Below are 8,288 nucleotides of genomic sequence, written 5' to 3'. Positions count from 1 at the left end.
TCACCAGGTGTTCTTTCGGAGCTTTCAGAACAACTTTATGAACCACCCCTGGTTTGTTTGAACTTTGTTTTTAGAACTTCAAATCGTACATTGTCACTAATATTCTACGATTAATGTTATGTAATTTTCCGTTTAATGTTATGTAATATAACATCGATATATCAAATGTATTTTCACCATTATTCTTGGATATTATCTTCCGAAAAATACTTCGAAAATTCCAGACTTATTACTTTTAAAGAAAAAAAAAACCGCTACCTTCTTGATCCGACTTTTATATCTCGAGATGTTAATAAACATATTCATTTCCTCGATATTTTTTGTTTCTTACCGTTATACACTGTTATAACATTATATTTGGTGGCAATCATGATGAATTTTTTGGATATTCGAGCATGAATAAACGACTGCTTGTTTTGATGGTTTTTATTTTGCTACATGACTTATCACTAACAAGTCATTATCTTAACCAGTGAATTTCCAAGACATATTGAAAGATTTAAGAAACCCTCTACCCTTTTACGGTTAGTTCCTTTTAAACATGTTGTAAAGAAGATCTGTCACTAACGTTTTGTAGTGACGTAATACCGGGCAATTGTAATTTTAGTCATGAATGTGTTGTCATAGACATGCATCATCAAGAAAATAAAACTGGTATACTGGTACTTCACAATTTAAACAGTACATGTGACTTGAAGTGTATATTGTATGAGAATATTAGAGGTGAGATTGGCACTGTAACCACCATTGCCATGAATGCGGTAGTGATTGAAAGGAAAGAATACAAGAATAAGACAGACAAAAGAATGAATTATGCCAGAAAAAAAAAAGTGATCCGGTGTGGTTGAAATATAGGTTGATGAAGTTATCAAACGAGAAAATTCGAGGAGATCAACGAATGCAGTCACAGAGACGATATAATATATTTAAGGCTTCTTCATATTTGACCAAAAAAAAATGAATAGAGAGAGAATGAGTGTAATAGAAAGAAGAATCAAAGAGTGGATACTGATGGTATAATCAAGGTCAAGGCAAAAGGAGATAGATAGAGAAAGAGAGAGAGAGAGCGAGAGAGAGGTAGACAGTGAAAAGAATGAGACGAAAAGAATATTCAAAGTAATACAAAATATAAATTCGAATTAAGATAATGCAGAACACATTACATACATGACACATAGTCATTCATCCATTACGAATGTAATCTGGCACAGAACGTCACACTGATACGAATTGAGGAGAAATATTGAATAATGTATAGGTATCTCGTAAAGTTGCAACCAATAAGCTCTGATTCTCAGTAAGTCTTTTTTTTTGCCAAAAGTTAGGAAACCTGTACTTCAACTCCTCACTTATCTGACTATTTATGTCATAAATTATATTAATTTCATGAGGAAGATTGGTAACAGTTCTTTTAAAATTATCTATAAATTCAATTTTTGTCCTTGCGAAAGTAAGACATAATGCGACATTTACATTTTATCGTTGGGTCATACGAAAACAAAATCTTAAAACTCTGCAAAACGTGAAAAAAAAAAACACAGTAAAAAATACTTTGGCAACTACGAAGTCGGTTTTTATTTTCAAACGCTGAAGCACAATTGTGACCCTGCACCTCAAAACAAACAAAAAGTCGCCAGACATGAATTTTTAGTTAAGACCATATTCTGAAAGAGCAGACTTTAAGCTTTAAAATGATGTATAACTCAAATCAAATCGACTCTCCTAACCTATCTAAATATTGAAAAGAAAGCACAAACTCAGGAAAAGTGTGAACTGAGAAAAGAGGCTCTGAAGTACAGTGTCTATTCAAGCGCTTAATCTTTACCAAACCGTGCTGGCTGTGCGATGAATGGGAAAAAACAGGAAGTAAACCACCAGAGTAACAACAATGAAGGTATAATCAGATTAGACTGACATGCCTCATTAACACATTCTGTCCATAATCAATGCCAACTTTCAAAGCAGTAGCACTATCCTTTCAAAAGTTATTAGAGTTGAAATTGAAGAGTGTGGACAACGTTTTTCAGAAATGAAAAAGGGATTCTAAAAACACACCTAATCACACTATTCTACCAAAAATGTTAAAGATAAACTGCTAGAAAACACACTTTCCTGCCCGTTTTATGATACCAAATTTTAGCATAATGTAGAAGAAGACCCGCTCTTTGAGAAAATATGAAACAGTCAAGTTCGGCTAGGTTGACCAATTTCACTTATTTTCAGTCCTCACGCAATATCAGTGTCTGCGACTTTATGTTAGTTTTGAGGTGCACGGTCACAATTAAAAAAATGTTAAATTGGTAATCATGTACATGTAGACTAAACCACCATTTAGAGGTGTAAGATCACACATATGCAGGCTTTATGATATGAGACACAAGGAGTTTGGTCTGGTTCCGTATTGCTCATTTTCTCCTTAATAAGAAATTTCTGACATCCTAAACAATCATAGTACATATTACAAACACATAATATGTATGACTAAAAAGCCGTGATGATTAGATTTAGCAAAGTATGCATCTTGCTTCTATCAAACTGTATATGTTTTAAGTTACATCTGTCTGAACTATTCATATATCATGTCAACGTGTGTGTTTGTGTGTGTGTGTGTGTGCGTGTGTGTGTGCATGTGTGTGTGTTTATGTAAGCATGTGTATGCATGTTAAGTCTGTCTTCCGATTTAATTCATAAATATAAACGTTGATATCCGTAATCATTTACCAACAAGAGAGAGGGGGAGAGAGAGATGTCCAAGGGCTTGTAGCCACATATCAATTTATTTGTGTTCCACTCTCTTTCCTTTTTCTTGGAATGTTTTCAATGAAGTGGAACATATTACATATTTTCACTAAAGAAGAGAGTTTTGAAAATAAGAAAATAGGGAAATAATGACATTGACAATTAGGCCACGTTTACAATCTCGTGTGCCAAGTCAAATATGGTAAATGAGATGATACATTTGAATGCATAACAAACGTGACTGTGATAAATCAATATCACTCTGTCATCGCTAAAAGAAAACTATATCTCCTTGACGACTAGTTGTGCATTTTTTTATTTGTAACACCTATAAGTGCAAACACGTGGCGCCATAAAACGTGATACCCCGGGTGATGCATCAATGATGAGTTTTACATGTCACGTTTTTCCTGAAGTTACAAACTATTCTTATAGGAATAGTATGTTACCTCAGAAAAACGTGACATATAAATGTTGTTGGTCATTGCAGTAAAAACACCAGGAAAGTACAAAGTATGTTACGAATAAACTATTCACTCTCATTTGTTTACCTCTTGTTACATTCATATTGTTTTGATTAAGAGCTTCCATCAGAAGATGTGATAAACATCAAGTTTCACGATCAATCGGACCCTGACGTTGAGCCTGGTGTTATCATTGAGTGTCACGTGACTCCTCACGACCAACCATCTCTACCAATTACAATGTATGAGATAACCGTTGGTGGCGTCGAACTCTCGAGATCGCCTTCACCTCAAACTCGTCTTTCTCCTCTTCCCCGCTGGTGTGTGGACGTGTCGTGTAAAGGAAGCAATGGACTCAATAATACAACAACAGCGTCTATTTACTGTCCAAAACGTAAGTACTCTTTGTCTACTTTCAAGTGCTGTCTATAATTCAGATGAAGAGTTCTGTGCAATGTTGTTATTGTTGTTACGTAGGAGGGTGCGTGGAATTGTATCCATAAAACAATGTTAAAGAAGTGATTACATAATGTACATGTACAACAGTACGAGTCTTGAATTTGAAAGGTTTTTGTTTAGTCTTTTTTTTATTCATTGTTCCATATTCCGCATTTTCGTACAACACAACTGTCAATTTGAGACCAAATTGATTAAATATATTCGGACAAAATATGAGGAACCTACTGAAAAGCAAAAGCTTGTATAGGATTTAGGCTTAGTAGTAATAATACACGCTAAGTACAATTTGTCAATGACGAAAATGAAGAAATATGGGAGAATACATGTCGAAAATGTAATGAATTTGAAGAATCGACCAAAAATAATGTTCATAATTAAATTGCAGGTGCCAATGCTAAATATGGTAGCAATTTAATCAAACAAATATAATTACCCGAGTAAGGCATCCTTGTGAGTACGCAGAGATATTTCATGGGATCATGATCAAATTAAAAGCAGGATTAAGATGTTGCTTAAAGGAACTAAGAAAAGTTCTTTGCTTGCATGAGTTCGCCAGGAAAGCCATTAGTATTACTGGAGACGATGGTGTAGTTTTTTTCATACTTTAGTGCGGGTGTTGGCTAAAGTATTTTGATATTACGATCCAAGTATCTTACAAAACTTTCACTTGACACTTTACACCGTACTTGGATAGATGCACCTGCAGCAGACGCCCTGTCAATCAGACTTCAGGAACAACAGGACGCCATCCATCCAGGAGGAAACCTTTTGGTCACGTGTCAACTGAAACCACGTGATCAGCCTTACCCTCCTATCTATACATTCGTCATAAAGGTAGACCAGGAGATAGTTTCGTCGTCAGCGGTCCCTTACTTTATCATAGCACCTAGTCCAGACAAATGTGCTCACGTGACTTGCCTCGGTCAAAATGGCGTTGGCTCTACATCGGTTGAAAAGACCTACTGCCCCACGGATGGTGGTAAGAACTGAAAGCGCCCTGTGCATATAGTTGTTACGATTAAAAACTTTAGTAAAAATGAAGGGATGGAATAATGGAACATCATTCTGAATCACCACTGATTCTGCTTTAGTCCCTGGCTTGGGGAATGCATTTGGGTATTATTATCATAGGAGACAGTGACATCGAAACTACTTGCCTTAAAAAAAAAAATGAGTCAGGCAGGTTGTTAAAGGCAGTAAGGTTGAAAGTACATGAGAACTTGAGAGCTTGAAATAATATATGCAAAAAAAAAGAGGATAAGCAAAGGTAGCGTCAGGTTTTAATCTTCTTAGTCAACCGAAAATGACTCCATTAAACTTACTTTAAAATGAGACAAACGGAGAATGTGAAGATGCTTTTGATAGTTACAATTCACGTGTATGCACGAACACATCACTGGAATATATATATATATATATTTGTCACTTAAACTTCCCCCACTTCAGTTCCGACAAGTCTACATGAAATCATTTCCGTCGTGACGGAAGATCAAGATGGTGAAAACAAACTGACGATCACGTGTCATACTGACCCGGAAGATATTTTCGACACTTTCGAAATCGTAATCGACGGTGAGGTACTGTCTTCGTCATGGCATCCTACCGTCGTACTGTCACCTCGTCCTCACAAGTGCGTAAATGTCATGTGTAACGGAAGCAACGTACACAGCTGGGGTACTTCACTCGATCTGATATGTCCAGGAGGTACAATGAGGTTTGGTTTAAATATTCAACTTAAGGAGGCTGTAGCCTTTGTCCATGAAGTAGGCCCTATCACTAACAAGATCAACTCTGTGTTGTTTGGAATAGCGATCTCCACCAATATGACTAAAATTTATCCTAGAATTGTAGCATGCATTCAACCTTTATAGTCAGACTGATAGTATAGTCGCTACTGAGGCGACGAAAAAAGATGAGTCCTTTCAAGCTTTTTTGAAGCTTCCCAGGCTATGAACTGACTTCCAAGAGTTTTGCCGTAGGTTTCTTATGATGTAGATCAAGACCGATGCTATCCCCGTCGCATCGGAATTATCTTTCTTTTTTTTATCTTTTTTTTTTAGACCAAGAAACGCATTCCAAGTCAGTTGAACCAATCACATTTTAGTAACTTTGTTTGGTGTGATTGTATTTCCCAATTTTATTTTATTATTATTTTGTTTGACTGTATTCTAATTGATTTCCCTTCTTTCGTTATGTCTTTATTTCAGACGATGTAATTGACATTAAAGTTGCTGAGCAATGGGTCGATGGAAATGACGTCATGTTTGCAGTGTCATGTGACGTGCCTAGAGAGTATCAACCACATCCAGGCGTCCACTCATTCGCAATCACAGTGAATAATGTCACGTGGTCCATACATGGCTCCACACCAATCTCTGTCAAGCAGTCACCTGATAGCTGCACCACTATCACGTGTGTGGGAGTGAACGAGTATGGGTCGACTACGACATGGAAGACGTTTTGCCCTACAGGTGAGATATGGAACAGCGGCAACTTACCTTCTGTAACTCTGAGTGGCTGTTGTTTGGTTTGTTCGTTTGTAGCTGTTGAATTGCTTTGGATTATTTGTGTAAATCCGTACGTTAATTGTCCTGTAGAGCTTTCCTTTAGCCTCAAAATAGTATTCAATTGTTTTTATCGTTTCTTTCTTTTGTGTTTTCTTGTTTCATTCCCCTTTTCCCCTGATGTTTAGCTTAGATAACAATTAAATCGTAAAGTGAAATAGCACCTGAAACCCTTCTATTTCAAGCCTGAATCCTTCCACCTTAATAAATCGTTGTGACCCGTCTTTATCCCGGTATCAGTGAGTACATGCAGCTAGAGCTAGATCTCATAAAGCGGTTATGTCACACGTACATAGATGAAGTGGATAAGGCAGAACTGAACTTATGACTTGCTACCTTCCACCGCTGTGGCAAATCCAACAAAACTTTTAGACTCCTCTTAGTAATGCTAACCTTAACCATTATTAATTTGTGATCGTACTTTAAACTTATCATGTATTTTTAAATAAGGTCTATCTTGCACTTGAAATTAACACCTGCCTGTGCGATATCCCAACAGATAAGTTTTGTCCAGAGATGGAAACTGTAGAAGGAGTGTTGCACCAGGAATCCACCACTGCAGTATTGTTAACAATCGCCTTCATCTTATCAGTGGCGGTGTGTGTTGCTGCAGTCATCAGGCGAAAACAACTCTCTTCTCCCACCGAGGTGATTGTGAATAATTTAACACGTTTGTATATCTCATATATATATATATATATATACACACATATATTATGTGTATACATGTATTCATATTATATATATGTGTGTGATTATATGCATACAATGTATATACATAATACTTCATACTTTGATATTCACTTCATTTCCTTTGTCCTTTTTACCAGTCGTAGGAAACTATAACTTTATCTTGATTAAAGTAAGTCATTATTTTTATGATATGATATCTGCTCTGATGTGAACATACTCCATTGTCTTTCGTAGCCAAATAATATAAATATGCATGCTTTGCTTCATTTTATAAAACACTGGTCATATCATGACTCATTTTCACTAAGTGTATGCAATAAATAAACTCCTCCGTCATTGACATTTCTTTTTGTCTTTTTTCTTTGCAGCTATCAATCACAGATTCGACTTCATAATCAAAGGTAAGCACGACTGGCAGCGAATGAAGATGCAATAGAATCTGGACACCTTGCTTCCTGTAAAAGACAAAAAGTGTCATTAGTAACAGTACGGTTTATCAGGCATTCAATAAATTTAAAAAGTCAATGAAATTATTACTTCTAGTTCTTGATATTGCAACTAAACGAAAAGTTACCCTATTCATCGACGAGAATTTATGAATATTTTAAAAGTAGCGATTTTGATAAAAAACAAACAAACAAACAAATAATAGGCATACATAATCGGGCTGGATTCGAACCAACTACCTCCTGATCACCGGACAGGCGTCTTGTCCACTAGACCATCGATCTTCCGCCAGACAGCTGGCGCTGGTTCTAATCCCTATAACATGCAGAGAGTATGGCGTATTAATTCAACTTAATTTGAATATAACTTTGGTGTTATTTTTTGTCTATGCATGGGCATTTATTGATAAGTATTCTTAATTTCTCTCTCTGTGCTATATCCCAACAAGGTTGCAGGTGACTGAAGATGTGACACGGCGATTGCTGTCACAGACCCCATACCCAGCTCAACAAACCCTGGAAGACCTTGATAATGCAGAAGGATATCCCTCACCTCATGGGCTCTAGATTGAATATAGACCTTTTTGGTTGTGGTGCTGTATTTTATGCTAATGTGTATTTCAGCCATAGCTGGGGTCTCTAGTGTGCCTAACAATAGCTGCTATATGTACTGCTATAGCAATGCACCCGAACAATCACCTAATCAATTGAACCGCCCTTTCTAATTTTGGAAGAAACCAGATATGGCCGACATAAATTACAATGTTTTAAAACCGAATAGGTCTACAATAGAGTATTGTTGGAATTACACACACACACACAAAAGTAAATGAAATGAAATGGGAGTGCCAGAGCTACACAACGTGTACAATCATGATAACGTAGTGCAAACTAGGCGTCGGTGAATACCAGTGAACCATCCG

At 36.5% G+C, this 8,288-nt stretch overlaps 1 long non-coding RNA gene across 1 annotated transcript; it reads left to right on the top strand.

Moving 5' to 3' along the window:
- Window positions 1-6,729: 6,729 nt before the first annotated feature.
- On the top strand, window positions 6,730-7,885 carry LOC139722416 (uncharacterized). The gene is made up of 3 exons (XR_011710280.1): window positions 6,730-6,874; window positions 7,288-7,320; window positions 7,815-7,885. It is a non-coding gene; the product is annotated as an uncharacterized lncRNA (long non-coding RNA).
- The last annotated feature ends 403 nt before the right edge of the window (window positions 7,886-8,288 follow it).

Source organism: Diadema antillarum, unplaced genomic scaffold (assembly GCF_040938485.1).
Source record: "Diadema antillarum isolate AM-2024a unplaced genomic scaffold, OU_Dant_1.0 scf00000165, whole genome shotgun sequence".
In the NCBI taxonomy this organism is placed as follows: Eukaryota; Metazoa; Echinodermata; class Echinoidea; order Diadematoida; family Diadematidae; genus Diadema; species Diadema antillarum.
The sequence above is the reverse complement of the archived record's forward strand: the minus strand, read 5'-3'. Positions and strand labels throughout refer to the sequence as shown.